We start from the raw sequence: 19,108 nt of genomic DNA, 5'->3' as shown, positions 1-19,108 counted from the left end.
CTTTGAAAGCTAGCCATAGGAGTCAAAGGACACAGAAGTGAAGGACAGCAACTGTAACAAAGGACAGCAGTAGTTACTGTATCCAAGAGCAGGAACAAAAGGTGCCGTTTGGAAGCAGTGTCTGTCTGTGACAAAAAGACAGACGTCATTAAGAAAAGGCAAACAAAACAGTGTTTCCCTTCTTGGTGAAAAAGATAAAAGCAACATATTTAGTAAGAGAAATCTGAATGTCAGCCGAAATGAAAGACAATAGCAAGAATGAGCACATTCAAGGCAAGGAACGTTCTTTCTGAGCTACAAACCTTTCTTATGGGGGGAAAGAATTACTGATTTTGCATTCAATTTTTACCTGTTTTATTACTGAGGTGGTGATATAGTTAATATGAAAGGAAACAATGAAGTAAGGGTATCACTTTGACAATAATATATTAATAAATTGTAAATTTAAAACAGCTGAATCGCCATATGCTAGATTCGTTTTATGGCACAAAAATCCTGCCATACACTGGGTATTCGGGAAAAAAATAAAACCGTGTGCTACTTAAAACGACAGTGCATTAAATTTCCTTCAAGGTCAGAGGAAATAAATGTGTTTTTACTGTATTAGTTGTTCTGGTAGAGGACCATTCTTGATGGGTCCCAAGACCGGTACTGCACATTCACCATTTGAAATGGGTCTATGTTGAAACAAAGAACGTAATAACTTATGAATGCTCCAATGAGCAAAAACTCATATGATTGATATCGCTATTGTGAGATTGCGGTACAGTGAAGAGTGGAAAATTTGCCCTTTCCTCACTGTAGTGTGATCTCAGAGTTGGAATATATTTTTAAGGGGGGGTGTGGGGGGGTGCATCACCCCACAATAGCAATATCGATCATACAAGTTCTCACTCATTGGAGGGTTCAAAATTTGTTCTGCTCATTCTATTAACATAGACCCGTTGAAATTTGTGGGTTTTTTTCACTGAAATCCCCCTATTTAGGATGTGTGGGTTTACAGCTACTGCACGTCACATCATCATGTGCATTCACTTCTCATCACTGGTAACTGTCTTCTCAGCTACTGCTACTACATGTCACATCATCATGTGCATTCACTCCTCGTCAATGGTAACTGTCTTCTCAGCTACTGCTACTACATATCACATCATCATGTGCATTCACTCCTCATCTCTGATAACTGTCTTCTCAACTACTGCTAATACATGTCACATCATCATGTGCATTCACTCCTCATCACTGGTAACGGTCTTCTCAGCTACCACTACTACATGTCACATCATCATGTGCATTCACTCCTCATCACTGGTAACTGTCTTCTCAGCTACAGCTACTACATGTCACATCATCATGTGCATTCACTCCTCATCACTGGTAACTGTCTTCTCGGCTACCGGTACTACATGTCACATCATGTACATCACTCCTCATCACTGGTAACTGTCTTCACGGCTACCGCTACTACATGTCACATCATCATGTGCATTCACTCCTCATCACTGATAACTGTCTTCTCAGCTACTGCTAATACATGTCACATCATCATGTGCATTCACTCCTCATCACTGGTAACTGTCTTCTCAGCTACCGCTACTACATGTCACATCATCATGTGCATTCACTCATCAATGGTAGCTGTCTTCTCAGCTACTGCATGTCACATCATGTGCATTCACTCATCACTGGTAACTGTCGTCTTAGCTACTGCTACTACATGTCACATCATCATGTGCATTCACTCCTCATTACTGGTAAGTGTTTTCTCAGCTACTGCTACTACATGTCACATCATCATGTGCATTCACTCCTCATCACTGGTAACTGTCTTCTCAGCTACTGCTACTACATGTCACATCATCATGTGCATTCACTCCTCATCACTGGTAACTGTCTTCTCAGCTACTGCTACTACATGTCATATCATGTGCATTCACTCCTCATAACTGGTAACTGTCTTCTCAGCTACTGCTACTACATGTCATCACCATGTGCATTCACTCCTCATCACTGGTAATTGTCTTCTCAGCTACTGCTACTACATGTCACATCATCATGTGCATTCACTTCTTATCAATGGCAACTGTCTTCTCGGCTACTGCTACTACATGTCACATCATCATGTGCATTCACTTCTCATCAATGGCAACTGTCTTCTCGGCTACTGCTACTACATGTCACATCATCATGTGCATTAACTCCTCATCACTGGTAACTGTCTTCTCGGCTACCGTTACTAAATGTCACATCATCATGTGCATTCACTCCTCATCACTGGTAACTGTCTTTTCAGCTACTGCTACTACATGTCACATCATCATGTCCATTCACTCCTCATCACTGGTAACTGTCTCCTCAGCTACTGCTACTACATGTCACATCATCATGTGCATTCACTTCTCATCAATGGTAATTGTCTTCTCAGCTACTGGTACTACATGTCACATCATCATGAGCATTCACTCCTCATCAATGGTAATTGTCTTCTCAGCTACTGGTACTACATGTCACATCATCATGAGCATTCACTCCTCATCACTGGTAACTGTCTTCTCAGCTACTGCTACTACATATGTCACATCATCATGTGCATTCACTCCTCTTCACTGGTAACTGTCTTCTCAGCTACTGCTACTACATGTCACATCATCATGTGCATTCACTCCTCATCACTGGTAAGTGTCTTCTCAGCTACTGCTACTACATGTCACATCATCATGTGCATTCACTCATCATCACTGGCAACTGTCTTCTCAGCTACTGCTACTACATGCCACATCATCATGTGCATTCACTCCTCATCACTGTAACTGTCTTCTCAGCTACTGGTACTACATGTCATGTCATCATGTGCATTCACTCATCACTGGTAACTGCCTTCTCAGCTACGGCTACTACATGTCACATTATCATGTGCATTCACTCCTCATCACTGGTAACTGTCTTCTCAGCTACTGCTACTACATGTCACATCATCATGTGCATTCACTCCTCATCACTGGTAACTGTCTTATCAGCTACTGCATATCACATCATGTGCATTCACTCCCCATCACTGGTAACTGTCTTCTCAGCTACTGCTACTACATGTCACATCATCATGTGCATTCACTCCTCGTCACTGGTAACTGACTTCTCAGCTACTGCTACTACATGTAACATCATCATTTGCATTCACTCCTCATCACTGGTAACTGTCTTCTCAGCTACTGCTCCATGTCACATCATCATGTGCATTCACTCCTCATCACTGGTAACTGTCTTCTCAGCTACTGCGACTACATGTCACATCATCATGTGCATTCACTCATCAATGGTAGCTGTCTTCTCAGCTACTGCATGTCACATCATGTGCATTCACTCATCACTGGTAACTGTCGTCTTAGCTACTGCTACTACATGTCGCATCATCATGTGCATTCACTCCTCATTACTGGTAAGTGTCTTCTCAGCTACTGCTACTACATGTCACATCATCATGTGCATTCACTCCTCATCACTGGTAACTGTCTTCTCAGCTACTGCTACTACATGTCACATCATTATGTGCATTCACTCATCACTGGTAACTGTCTTCTCAGCTACTGCTACTACATGTCATATCATGTGCATTCACTCCTCATAACTGGTAACGGTCTTCTCAGCTACTGCTACTACATGGCACATCATCATGTGCATTCACTCCTCATCACTGGTAACTGTCTTCTCAGCTACTGCTACTACATGTCATCATCATGTGCATTCACTCCTCGTCAATGGTAACTGTCTTCTCTGCTACTACATGTCATCATCATGTGCATTCACTCCTCATCACTGCTGTCTGCTCAGCTACTGCTACTACATGTCACATCATCATATGCATTCACTTCTCATCAATGGCAACTGTCTTCTCAGCTACTGCTACTACATGTCACATCATCGTGTGCATTCACTTCTCATCAATGGCAACTGTCTTCTCGGCTACTGCTACTACATGTCACATCATCATGTGCATTCACTCCTCATCACTGGTAACTGTCTTCTCGGCTACCACTACTAAATGTCACATCATCATGTGCATTCACTCCTCATCACTGGTAACTGTCTTCTCAGCTACCGCTACTACATATCACATCATCATGTGCATTCACTCATCACCGGTAACTGTCTTCTTAGCTACTGCTACTACATGTCACATCATCATGTGCATTCACTCCTCATCGCTGGTAACTGTCTTCCAAGCTACTGCTACTACATGTCACATCATCATATACATTCACACCTCATCACTGCTAACTGTCTTCTCAGCTACTGCTACTACATGTCACATCATCATGTGCATTCACTCCTCATCACTGGTAACTGTCTTCTCAGCTACTGCTACTACATGTCACATCATCATGTGCATTCACTCCTCATCACTGGTAACTGTCTTCTCAGCTACTGCTACTACATGTCACATCATCATGTGCATTCACTCCTCATCACTGGTAACTGTCTTCTCAGCTAATGGTAATACATGTCACATCATCATGTGCATTCACTCCTCATCACTGGTAACTCAGCTACTGCTACTACATGCCAAATCATCATGTGCATTCACTCCTCCTCACAGGTAACTGTCTTCTCAGCTACTGGTACTACATGTCACATCATCATGTGCATTCACTCATCACTGGTAACTGTATTCTCAGCTACTGCTACTACATGTCACATCATCATGTGCATTCACTCCTCATCACTGGTAACTGTCTTCTCAGCTACTGCGACTACATGTCACATCATGATGTGCATTCACTCCTCATCACTGTTAACTGTCTTCTCAGCTACTGTTACTACATGTCACATCATCATGTGCATTCACTCCTCATCACTGGTAACTGTCTTCTCAGCTACTGCTACTACGTCACATCATCATGTGCATTCACTCATCATCACAGGTAACTGTCTTCTCAGCTACGGCTACTACATGTCACATCATCATGTGCATTCACTCCTCATCACTGGTAACTGTCTTATCAGCTACTGCATATCACATCATGTGCATTCACTCCCCATCACTGGTAACTGTCTTCTCAGCTACTGCTACTACATGTCACATCATCATGTGCATTCACTCGTCATCACTGGTAACTCAGCTACTGCTACTACATGCCACATCATCATGTGCATTCACTCCTCCTCACAGGTAACTGTCTTCTCAGCTACTGGTACTACATGTCACATCATCATGTGCATTCACTCATCACTGGTAACTGTATTCTCAGCTACTGCTACTACATGTCACATCATCATGTGCATTCACTCCTCATCACTGGTAACTGTCTTCTCAGCTACTGCGACTACATGTCACATCATGATGTGCATTCACTCCTCATCACTGTTAACTGTCTTCTCAGCTACTGTTACTAAATGTCACATCATCATGTGCATTCACTCCTCATCACTGGTAACTGTCTTCTCAGCTACTGCTACTACGTCACATCATCATGTGCATTCACTCATCATCACAGGTAACTGTCTTCTCAGCTACGGCTACTACATGTCACATCATCATGTGCATTCACTCCTCATCACTGGTAACTGTCTTCTCAGCTACTGCTACTACATGTCACATCATCATGTGCATTCACTCCTCGTCACTGGTAACTGACTTCTCAGCTACTGCTACTACATGTAACATCATCATTTGCATTCACTCCTCATCACTGGTAACTGTCTTCTCAGCTACTGCTCCATGTCACATCATCATGTGCATTCACTCCTCATCACTGGTAACTGTCCTCTCAGCTACTGCGACTACATGTCACATCATCATGTGCATTCACTCCTCATCACTGGTAACTGCCTTCTCAGCTACTGCTACTACATGTCACATCATCATGTGCATTCACTCATCAATGGTAGCTGTCTTCTCAGCTACTGCATGTCACATCATGTGCATTCACTCATCACTGGTAACTGTCGTCTTAGCTACTGCTACTACATGTCACATCATCATGTGCATTCACCCCTCATTACTGGTGTCTTCTCAGCTACTGCTACTACATGTCACATCATCATGTGCATTCACTCCTCATCACGGGTAACTGTCTTCTCAGCTACTGCTACTACATGTCACATCATCATGTGCATTCACTCATCACCGGTAACCGTCTTCTTAGCTACTGCTACTACATGTCACATCATCATGTGCATTCACTCCTCATCGCTGCTAACTGTCTTCCAAGCTACTGCTACTACATGTCACATCATCATGTACATTCACACCTCATCACTGGTAACTCAGCTACTGCTACTACATGCCACATCATCATGTGCATTCACTCCTCCTCACAGGTAACTGTCTTCTCAGCTACTGGTACTACATGTCACATCATCATGTGCATTCACTCCTCATCGCTGCTAACTGTCTTCCAAGCTACTGCTACTACATGTCACATCATCATGTACATTCACACCTCATCACTGGTAACTCAGCTACTGCTACTACATGCCACATCATCATGTGCATTCACTCCTCCTCACAGGTAACTGTCTTCTCAGCTACTGGTACTACATGTCACATCATCATGTGCATTCACTCATCACTGGTAACTGTCTTCTCAGCTACTGCTACTACATGCCACATCATCATGTGCATTCAATCCTCATCACTGTTAACTGTCTTCTCAGCTACTGTTACTACATGTCACATCATCATGTGCATTAACTCATCATCACTGGTAACTGTCTTCTCAGCTACTGCTACTACATGTCACCTCATCATGTGCATTCACTCATCAATGGTAACTGTCTTTCTCAGCTACTGCTACTACATGTCACATCAGCATGTGCATTCACTCATCACTGGTAACTGCCTTCTCAGCTACTGCTACTACATATCATCATGTGCATTGACTCCATCACTGGTAACTGTCTTCTCAGCTACTGCTACTACATGTCACATCATCATGTGCATTCATTCCGCAATCACATCATCATGTGCATTCATTCCGCATCACTGGTAACTGTCTTTTCAGCTACTGGTACTACATGTCACATCATGTGCATTCACTCATCACCGGTAACTGTCTTCTCAGCTACTGCTACTGCATGTCACATCATCATGTGCATTCACTCATCACTGGTAACTTTCTTCTCTGCTACTGCTACTACATGTCACATCATCATGTGCATTCACTCCTCATCACTGGTAACTGTCTTCTCAGCTACTGCTACTACATGTCACATCATCATGTGCATTCACTCCTCATCACTGGTAACTGTCTTATCAGCTACTGCATACCACATCATGTGCATTCACTCCTCATCACTAGTAACTGTCTTCTCAGCTACTGCTCCTACATGTCATATCATCATGTGCATTCACTCCTCATCACTGGTAACTGTCTTCTCAGCTACTGCTACTACATGTCACATCATCATGTGCATTCATTCATCATCACTAGTAACTGTTTTCTCAGCTACTGCTACTACATGTCACATCATCATGTGCATTCACTCATCAATGGTAACTGCCTTCTCAGCTACTGCTACTACATGTCACATCATGTGCATTCACTCCTCATCACTGGTAACTGTCTTCTCAGCTACTGCTACTGCATGTCACATGTGCATTCACTTCTCATCACTGGTAACTGTCTTTTCAGCTACTGCTACTACATGTCACATTATCATGTGCATTCACTCCTCATCACTGGTAACTGTCTTCTCAGCTACTGCTATTACATGTCACATCATCATGTGCATTCACTCCTCGTCACTGGTAACTGTCTTCTCAGCTACTGCTACTACATGTCACATCATGTGCATTCACTCCTCGTCACTGGTAACTGCCTTCTCAGCTACTGCTACTACATGTCACATCATCATGTGCATTCACTCCTCATCAATGGTAACTGTCTTCTCAGCTACTGCTACTACATGTCATCATCATGTGCATTCACTCCTCGTCACTGGTAACCGTCTTCTCAGCTACTGCTACTACATGTCACATCATCATGTGCATTCACACCTCATCACAGGTAACTGTCTTCTCAGCTACTGCTACTACATGTCACATCATGTGTATTCACTTCTCATCACTGGTAACTGTCCTCTCAGCTACTGCTACTACATGTCACATCATCATGTGCATTCACTCCTCGTCACTGTGTCTTCTCAGCTACTGCATGTCACATCATCATGTGCATTCACTCCATCACTGGTAATGGTCTTCTCAGCTACTGCTACTACATGTCACATCATCATGTGCATTCACTCCTCATCACTGCTGTCTTCTCAGCTACTGCTACTACATGTCACATCATCATGTGCATTCATTCCTCATCACTGCTAACTGTCTTCTCAGCTACTGCTACTACATGTCACATCATCATGTGCATTCACTTCTCATCACCGGTAACTGTCTTCTCAGCTACTGCTACTACATGTCACATCATCATGTGCATTCACTTCTCATCACCGGTAACTGTCTTCTCAGCTACTGCTACTACATGTCACATCATCATGTGCATTCACTCCTCATCACTGGTAACTCTCTTCTCAGCTACTGCTACTACATGTCACATCATCATGTGCATTCACTCATCACTGGTAACTGTCTTCTCGGCTACTGCTACTACATGTCACATCATCATGTGCATTCACTTCTCATCAATGGCAACTGTCTTCTCGGCTACTGCTACTACATGTCACATCATCATGTGCATTCACTCCTCATCACTGGTAACTGTCTTCTCGGCTACCACTACTAAATTTCACATCATCATGTGCATCCACTCCTCATCACTGGTAACTGTCTTCTCAGCTACCGCTACTACACGTCACATCATCATGTGCATTCATTCATCACTGGTAACTGTGTTCTCAGCTACTGCTACTACATGTCACATCATTATGTACATTCACTCATCACTGGTAACTGTCTTGTCAGCTACTGCTACTACATGTCGCAATGTGCATTCACTCCTCATCACTGGTAACGGTCTTCTCAGCTACTGCTACTACATGTCACAATGTGCATTCACTCCTCATCACTGGTAACTGTCTTCTCAGCTACTGCTACTACATGTCACATTATCATGTGCATTCACTCCTCATCACTGGTAACTGTCTTTTCAGCTACTGGTACTACATGTCACATCATCATGTGCATTCACTCCTCATCACTGGTAACTGTCTTCTCAGCTACTGCTACTACATGTCACATCATGTGCATTCACTCCTAGTCACTGGTTAAGTGTTTTGTTACAAATTACAAAACAACACAACAGCAGATATCTGTCGCTACACCACTACATTATACTGTTGATTTCAAATTTGGTTTATGTTTAATTGGTCAAATTTTTTTTATCATAGAGAGAAAAAAGCCATCAACTGCTATCAAAAATCAGCAGCTCACATGTACTGACTTCTGTGCGAGAATGCACTGCACAGGGAATCGGAAATTTGCCTTTCCCCACTGCAGTTTGATACTGGAGTTGATGTGTATAACTAAGCAAGGGGTGTGGGGTGCTGTCTCTGCAGAAAAAAATGTTTAATTTGTGTTTTATTTTCAACAAGTGATTGAGCGATAACGTGCACTTGGGCTCTTATGGTTTGATATTGTGTTTTCAATAAGGAACAAACATCCAAATGTGTGTGTGTGTGTGTGTATTTTTTATACATATATATATATATATATACATATATATATATATATATATATATATACATACATATATATATATATATATATATATATATATACACACACACACACACATACAAATATATAGTGGTGCAGTCAGACTGTCTGTACTTGACTTTGCCTTTGATGTGGTAATAGCGCTGTAGTTACAGTTGTGTAACTATGGAGTTAGCATATGTAAGTAGGTGGATGTAAGTGGACAGAGTCCCCACTTACAAACCAAGAGTTATAAGCAGTTATGTAACTACAGGAATGTCTGATGTTCATCCTTTGTTACTGAGATGACTGACAGTGCAGTGACTACCACAGGAAGCTGTAATTGAACAGACAAAGTATGATCGTATGTCTTTGTAGTAAATACACCTGCCATCTGCCTCAGGCACCAGTTATTGTGAACTGAATGTTCTGTTTGTAGTATAATACACCTGCCATCTGCCTCAGGCACCAGGTATTGTGAACTGAATGTTCTATTTGTAGTACAATACACCTGCCATCTGCCTCAGGCACCAGGTATTGTGAACTGAATGTTCTGTTTGTAGTACAATACACCTGCCATCTGCTTCAGGCACCAGGTATTGTGAACTGAATGTTCTGTTTGTAGTACAATACACCTACCACATGCTTCAGGCACCAGGTTATTGTGAACTGAATGTTCTGTTTGTAGTACAATACACCTGCTATCTGCTTAAGGCACGACGTACTGTGAACTGAATGTTCTGTTTGTAGTACAATACACCTGCCATCTGCTTCAGGAACAAGGAATTGTGAACAGAATGTTCTGTTTGTAGTTCAATACACCTGCCATCTGCTTCAGGCACGAGGTTATTGTGAACTGAATGTTCTGTTTGTAGTACAATACACCTGCCATCTGCTTCAGGCATGAAGTATTGTGAACTGAATGTTCTGTTTGTAGTACAATACACCTGCCATCTGCTTCAGGCATGAGGTTATTGTGAACTGAATATTCTGTTTGTAGTACAATACACCTGCCATCTGCTTCAGGCAAGAGGTATTGTGAACTGAATTTTCTGTTTGTAGTACAATACACCTGCCATCTGCTTCAGGCACCAGGTATTGTGAACTGAATGTTCTGTTTGTACTACAATACACCTGCTATCTGCTTCAGGCATGAGGTATTGTGAATTGAATGTTCTGTTTGTAGTACAATACACCTGCCATCTGCTTCAGGCACGAGGAATTGTGAACTGAATGTTCGGTATGTAGTACAATACACCTGCCATCTGCTTCAGGCACGAGGAATTGTGAACTGAATGTTCGGTATGTAGTACAATACACCTGCCATCTGCTTCAGGCACGAGGTATTGTGAACTGAAAGTTCTGTTTGTGGTACAATACACCTGCCATCTGCTTCACACACGAAGTATTGTGAACTGAATGTTCTGTTTGTAGTACAATACACCTGCTATCTGCTTCAGGCATGAGGTATTGTGAACTGAATGTTCTGTTTGTAGTACAATACACCTGCCATCTGCTTCAGGCACGAGGTTATTGTGAACTGAATGTTCTGTTTGTAGTACAATACACCTGCCATCTGCTTCAGGCACGAGGTATTGTAAACTGAATGTTCTGTTTGTAGTACAATACACCTGCCATCTGATTCAGGCACGAGGTATTGTGAACTGAATGTTCTGTTTGTACTACAATACACCTGCCATCTGCGTCAGGCACGAGGTATTGTGAATTGAATGTTCTGTTTGTAGTACAATACACCTGCCATCTGCTTCAGGCACGAGGTATTGTGAACTGAATGTTCGGTTTGTAGTACAATACACCTGCCATCTGCTTTAGGCATGAGGTAATTGTGAACTGAATTTTCTGTTTGTAGTACAATACACCTGCCATCTGCTTCAGGCACGAGGTATTGTGAACTGAATTTTCTGTTTGTAGTACAATACACCTGCCATCTGCTTCAGGCACCAGGTATTGTGAACTGAATGTTCTGTTTGTAGTACAATACCCCTGCCATCTGCTTCAGGCACGAGGTATTGTGAACTGAATGTTCTGTTTGTACTACAATACACCTGCCATCTGCTTCAGGCATGAGGCATTGTGAATTGAATGTTCTGTTTGTAGTAAAATACACCTGAAATCTGCTTCAGGCACGAGGTATTGTGAACTGAATGTTCAGTATGTAGTACAATACACCTGCTATCTGCTTCAGGTATGAGGTATTGTGAACTGAATGTTCTGTTTGTAGTACAATACACCTGCCATCTGATTCAGGCACGAGGTATTGTGAACTGAATGTTCGGTTTGTAGTACAATACACCTGCTATCTGCTTTAGGCATGAGGTAATTGTGAACTGAATTTTCTGTTTGTAGTACAATACACCTGCCATCTGCTTCAGGCACGAGGTATTGTGAACTGAATTTTCTGTTTGTAGTACAATACACCTGCCATCTGCTTCAGGCACCAGGTATTGTGAACTGAATGTTCTGTTTGTAGTACAATACCCCTGCCATCTGCTTCAGGCACGAGGTATTGTGAACTGAATGTTCTGTTTGTACTACAATACACCTGCCATCTGCTTCAGGCACGAGGCATTGTGAATTGAATGTTCTGTTTGTAGTAAAATACACCTGAAATCTGCTTCAGGCACGAGGTATTGTGAACTGAATGTTCAGTATGTAGTACAATACACCTGCTATCTGCTTCAGGTACGAGGTATTGTGAACTGAATGTTCTGTTTGTAGTACAATACACCTGCCATCTGATTCAGGCACGAGGTATTGTGAACTGAATGTTCTGTTTGTAGTACAATACACCTGCCATCTGATTCAGGCAGGAGGTATTGTGAACTGAATGTTCTGTTTGTAGTAGAATACACCTGCCATCTGCTTCAGGCACGAGGTATTGTGAACTGAATGTTCTGTTTGTAGTACAATACACCTGCCATCTGCTTCAGGCACCTGGTTATTGTGAAATGAATGTTCTGTTTGTAGTACAATACACCTGCCATCTGCTTCAGGCACGAGGTATTGTGAACTGAATGTTCTGTTTGTAGCACAATACACCTGCCATCCGCTTCAGGCACCAGGTATTGTGAACTGAATGTTCTGTTTGTAGTACAATACACCTGCCATCTGCTTCAGGCACCTGGTTATTGTGAAATGAATGTTCTGTTTGTAGTACAATACACCTGCCATCTGCTTCAGGCACGAGGTATTGTAAACTGAATGTTCTGTTTGTAGTACAATACACCTGCCATCTGATTCAGGCACGAGGTATTGTGAACTGAATGTTCTGTTTGTACTACAATACACCTGCCATCTGCGTCAGGCACGAGGTATTGTGAATTGAATGTTCTGTTTGTAGTACAATACACCTGCCATCTGCTTCAGGCACGAGGTATTGTGAACTGAATGTTCGGTTTGTAGTACAATACACCTGCCATCTGCTTTAGGCATGAGGTAATTGTGAACTGAATGTTCTGTTTGTAGTACAATACCCCTGCCATCTGCTTCAGGCACGAGGTATTGTGAACTGAATGTTCTGTTTGTACTACAATACACCTGCCATCTGCTTCAGGCACGAGGCATTGTGAATTGAATGTTCTGTTTGTAGTAAAATACACCTGAAATCTGCTTCAGGCACGAGGTATTGTGAACTGAATGTTCAGTATGTAGTACAATACACCTGCTATCTGCTTCAGGTACGAGGTATTGTGAACTGAATGTTCTGTTTGTAGTACAATACACCTGCCATCTGATTCAGGCACGAGGTATTGTGAACTGAATGTTCGGTTTGTAGTACAATACACCTGCCATCTGCTTTAGGCATGAGGTAATTGTGAACTGAATTTTCTGTTTGTAGTACAATACACCTGCCATCTGCTTCAGGCACGAGGTATTGTGAACTGAATTTTCTGTTTGTAGTACAATACACCTGCCATCTGCTTCAGGCACCAGGTATTGTGAACTGAATGTTCTGTTTGTAGTACAATACCCCTGCCATCTGCTTCAGGCACGAGGTATTGTGAACTGAATGTTCTGTTTGTACTACAATACACCTGCCATCTGCTTCAGGCACGAGGCATTGTGAATTGAATGTTCTGTTTGTAGTAAAATACACCTGAAATCTGCTTCAGGCATGAGGAATTGTGAACTGAATGTTCGGTATGTAGTACAATACACCTGCCATCTGCTTCAGGCACGAGGAATTGTGAACTGAATGTTCGGTATGTAGTACAATACACCTGCCATCTGCTTCAGGCACGAGGTATTGTGAACTGAAAGTTCTGTTTGTGGTACAATACACCTGCCATCTGCTTCACACACGAAGTATTGTGAACTGAATGTTCTGTTTGTAGTACAATACACCTGCTATCTGCTTCAGGCACGAGGTATTGTGAACTAAATGTTCTGTTTGTAGTACAATACACCTGCCATCTGCTTCAGGCACGAGGTTATTGTGAACTGAATGTTCTGTTTGTAGTACAATACACCTGCCATCTGCTTCAGGCACGAGGTATTGTAAACTGAATGTTCTGTTTGTAGTACAATACACCTGCCATCTGATTCAGGCACGAGGTATTGTGAACTGAATGTTCTGTTTGTACTACAATACACCTGCTATCTGCTTCAGGCACGAGGTATTGTGAATTGAATGTTCTGTTTGTAGTACAATACACCTGCCATCTGATTCAGGCACGAGGTATTGTGAACTGAATGTTCGGTTTGTAGTACAATACACCTGCCATCTGCTTTAGGCATGAGGTAATTGTGAACTGAATTTTCTGTTTGTAGTACAATACACCTGCCATCTGCTTCAGGCACGAGGTATTGTGAACTGAATTTTCTGTTTGTAGTACAATACACACCTGCCATCTGCTTCAGGCACCAGGTATTGTGAACTGAATGTTCTGTTTGTAGTACAATACCCCTGCCATCTGCTTCAGGCACGAGGTATTGTGAACTGAATGTTCTGTTTGTACTACAATACACCTGCCATCTGCTTCAGGCACGAGGCATTGTGAATTGAATGTTCTGTTTGTAGTAAAATACACCTGAAATCTGCTTCAGGCACGAGGTATTGTGAACTGAATGTTCAGTATGTAGTACAATACACCTGCTATCTGCTTCAGGTACGAGGTATTGTGAACTGAATGTTCTGTTTGTAGTACAATACACCTGCCATCTGATTCAGGCACGAGGTATTGTGAACTGAATGTTCTGTTTGTAGTACAATACACCTGCCATCTGATTCAGGCACGAGGTATTGTGAACTGAATGTTCTGTTTGTAGTAGAATACACCTGCCATCTGCTTCAGGCACGAGGTATTGTGAACTGAATGTTCTGTTTGTAGTACAATACACCTGCCATCTGCTTCAGGCACCTGGTTATTGTGAAATGAATGTTCTGTTTGTAGTACAATACACCTGCCATCTGCTTCAGGCACGAGGTATTGTGAACTGAATGTTCTGTTTGTAGCACAATACACCTGCCATCCGCTTCAAGCACCAGGTATTGTGAACTGAATGTTCTGTTTGTAGTACAATACACCTGCCATCTGTTTCAGGCACGAGGTATTGTGAACTGAATGTTCTGTTTGTAGTACAATACACCTGCCATCTGCTTCAGGCACGAGGTACTGTGAACTGAATGTTCTGTTTGTAGTACAATACACCTGCCATCTGCAGGCACCAGGTTATTGTGTACTGAATGTTCTGTTTGTAGTACAATACACCTGCCATCTGCTTCAGGCACAAGGTATTGTGAACTGAATCTTCTGTTTGCTGTACAATACACCTGCCATCTGCTTCAGGCACAAGGTATTGTGAACTGAATGTTCTGTTTGTAGTACAATACACCTGCCATCTGTTTCAGGCACGAGGTATTGTGAACTGAATGTTCTGTTTGTAGTACAATACACCTGCCATCTGGCTTCAGGCACCAGGTATTGTGAACTGAATGTTCTGTTTGTAGTACAATACACCTGCCATTTTCTTCATGCATGAGATATTGTGAACTGAATGTTCTGTTTGTACTACAATACACCTGCCATCTGCGTCAGGCACCAGGTATTGTGAACTGAATGTTCTGTTTGTAGTACAATACACCTGCCATCTGCTTCAGGCACCAGGTTATTGTGAACTGAATGTTCTGTTTGTAGTACAATACACCTGCCATCTGTTTCAGGCACGAGGTATTGTGAACTGAATGTTCTGTTTGTAGTACAATACACCTGCCATCTGCTTCAGGCACGAGGTTATTGTGAACTGAATGTTTTGTTTGTAGTACAAATCACCTGCCATCTGCTTCAGGCATGAAGTATTGTGAACTGAATGTTCTGTTTGTAGTACAATACACCTGCCATCTGCTTCAGGCATGAGGTTATTGTGAACTGAATTTTCTGTTTGTAGTACAATACACCTGCCATCTGCTTCAGGCACGAGGTATTGTGAACTGAATTTTCTGTTTGTAGTACAATACACCTGCCATCTGCTTCAGGCACCAGGTATTGTGAACTGAATGTTCTGTTTGTAGTACAATACCCCTGCCATCTGCTTCAGGCATGAGGTATTGTGAACTGAATGTTCTGTTTGTACTACAATACACCTGCCATCTGCTTCAGGCACGAGGTATTGTGAATTGAATGTTCTGTTTGTAGTAAAATACACCTGCCATCTGCTTCAGGCACGAGGTATTGTGAACTGAATGTTCGGTATGTAGTACAATACACCTGCCATCTGCTTCAGGCATGAGGTATTGTGAACTGAAAGTTCTGTTTGTAGTACAATACACCTGCCATCTGCTTCAGGCACGAAGTATTGTGAACTGAATGTTCTTTTTGTAGTACAATACACCTGCTATCTGCTTCAGGCACGAGGTATTGTGAACTGAATGTTCTGTTTGTAGTACAATACACCTGCCATCTGCTTCAGGCACTAGGTTATTGTGAACTGAATGTTCTGTTTGTAGTACAATACACCTGCCATCTGCTTCAGGCACGAGGTATTGTGAACTGAATGTTCTGTTTGTAGTACAATACACCTGCCATCTGCTTCAGGCATGAGGTATTGTGAACTGAATGTTCTGTTTGTACTACAATACACCTGCCATCTGCGTCAGGCACGAGGTATTGTGAATTGAATGTTCTGTTTGTAGTACAATACACCTGCCATCTGCTTCAGGCACGAGGTATTGTGAACTGAATGTTCGGTTTGTAGTACAATACACCTGCCATCTGCTTCAGGCACAAGGTATTGTGAACTGAATGTTCTGTTTGTAGTACAATACACCTGCCATCTGATTCAGGCACGAGGTATTGTGAACTAAATGTTCTGCTTGTAGTAGAATACACCTGCCATCTGCTTCAGGCACCAGGTATTGTGAACTGAATGTTCTGTTTGTAGTACAATACACCTGCCATCTGCTTCAGGCACGAGGTATTGTGAAGTGAATGTTCTGTTTGTAGTACAATCCACCTGCCATCTGCTTCAGGCATGAGGTATTGTGAAGTGAATGTTCTGTTTGAAGTACAATACACCTGCCATCTGCTTCCGGCACGAGGTATTGTGAACTGAATGTTCTGTTTGTAGTACAATACACCTGCCATCTGCTTCAGGCACGAGGTATTGTGAACTGAATGTTCTGTTTGTAGTACAATACACCTGCCATCTGCTTCAGGCACGAGGTATTGTGAACTGAATGTTCTGTTTGTAGTACAATACACCTGCCATCTGTTTCAGGCACGAGGTGTTGTGAACTGAATGTTCTGTTTGTAGTACAATACACCTGCCATCTGCTTCAGGCATGGGGTATATTGAACTGAATGTTCTGTTTGCAGTACAATACACCTGCCATCTGCTTCAGGCACCAGGTTATTGTGAAATGAATGTTCTGTTTGTAGTACAATACAACTGCCATCTGCTTCAGGCACGAGGTATTGTGAACTGAACATTCTGTTTGTAATACAATACACCTGCCATCTGCTTCAGGCACGAGTTATTGTGAACTGAATGTTCTGTTTGTAGAACAATACACCTGCCATCTGCTTCAGGCACCAGGTATTGTGAACTGAATGTTCTGTTTGTAGTACAATACACCTGCCATCTGCTTCAGGCACGAGGTTATTGTGAACTGAATGTTCTGATTGAAGTACAATACACCTGCCATCTGCTTCAGGTACGAGGTTATTGTGAACTGAATGTTCTGTTTGTAGTACAATAAACCTGCCATCTGCTTCAGGCACCAGGTTATTGTGAACTGAATGTTCTGTTTGTAGTACAATCCACCTGCCATCTGCTTCAGGCACGAGGTATTGTGAACTGAATGTTCTGTTTGTAGTACAATACACCTGCCATCTGCTTCAGGCACCAGGTATTGTGAACTGAATGTTCCTTTTGTGGTACAATACACCTGCCATCTGCTTCAGGCACCAGGTATTGTGAACTGAATGTTCTGTTTGTAGTACAATACACCTGTCATCTGATTCAGGCACGAGGTATTGTGAACCGAATGTTCTGTTTGTAGTACAATACACCTGCCATCTGCTTTAGGCACGAGGTATTGTGAACTGAATGTTCTGTTTGTAGTACAATACACCTGCCATCTGCTACAGGGACCAGGTTATTGTGAACTGAATGTTCTGTTTGTAGTACAATACACCTGCCATCTGCTTCAGGCACCAGGTTATTGTGAACTGAACGTTCTGTTTGTGGTACAATACACCTGCCATCTGCTTCATGCACAAGGTTATTGTGAACTGAATGTTCTATTTGTAGTACAATACACCTGCCATCTGCTTCAGGCACGAGGTATTGTGAACTGAATGTTCTGTTTGTAGTACAATACACCTGCCATCTGCTTCAGGCACCAGGTATTGTGAACTAAATGTTCTGTTTGTAGTACAATACACCTGCCATCTGCTTCAGGCAAGAGGTATTGTGAACTGAATGTTCTGTTTATAGTACAATACACCTGCCATCTGCTTCAGGCACGAGGTATTGTGAACTGAATGTTCTGTTTGTAGTACAATACACCTGCGATCTGCTTCAGGCACCAGGTATTGTGAACTGAATGTTCTGTTTGTAGTACAATACACCTGCCATCTGCTTCAGACACGACGTATTGTGAACTGAATGTTCTGTTTGTAGTACAATACACCTGCCATCTGCTTCAGGCAGCAGGTTATTGTGAACTGAATGTTCTGTTTGTAGTACAATACACCTGCCATCTGCTTCAGGCACCAGGTTATTGTGAACTGAATGTTCTGTTTGTAGTACAATACACCTGCCATCTGCTTCAGGCATGAGGGACTGTGAACTGAATGTTCTGTTTGTAGTACAATACACCTGCCATCTGCTTCAGGCACGAGGGATTGTGAACTGAATATTCTGTTTGTAGTACAATACACCTGCCATCTGCTTCAGGCACGAGGTATTGTGAACTGAATTTTGTAGTACAATACA

At 42.4% G+C, this 19,108-nt stretch overlaps 1 protein-coding gene across 1 annotated transcript in view; it reads right to left on the bottom strand.

The window, feature by feature from the left end:
• Window positions 1–19,108, bottom strand: part of LOC122788066 (supervillin-like) — a 1,698,127-nt gene that overhangs the window by 513,030 nt on the left and 1,165,989 nt on the right. The window lies entirely within an intron of this gene.

Source organism: Protopterus annectens, chromosome 13.part0 (genome assembly GCF_019279795.1).
Source record: "Protopterus annectens isolate FY-2018-M chromosome 13.part0, PAN1.0, whole genome shotgun sequence".
In the NCBI taxonomy this organism is placed as follows: Eukaryota; Metazoa; Chordata; order Ceratodontiformes; family Protopteridae; genus Protopterus; species Protopterus annectens.
The sequence above is the reverse complement of the archived record's forward strand: the minus strand, read 5'-3'. Positions and strand labels throughout refer to the sequence as shown.